We start from the raw sequence: 204 nt of genomic DNA on the forward strand, positions 1-204 counted from the left end.
TAAAGTTAATCACTCATCAATTGCAAACTTTAAAGAAATGCATTCTACTAAAACACTCTACATACAGAAGGTAACAACTGACTGACTATTCATATACTTAAAATAAATAATAACCAAAAAATAAAAATAAAAAAATAAAAAATAAAAATATTTAAAAAAAACATTATAAAAAATCCACTTAACCTATTGCCACTGGGAACACGT

Source organism: Penaeus monodon, chromosome 15, assembly GCF_015228065.2.
Source record: "Penaeus monodon isolate SGIC_2016 chromosome 15, NSTDA_Pmon_1, whole genome shotgun sequence".
NCBI classification, from domain to species: Eukaryota; Metazoa; Arthropoda; class Malacostraca; order Decapoda; family Penaeidae; genus Penaeus; species Penaeus monodon.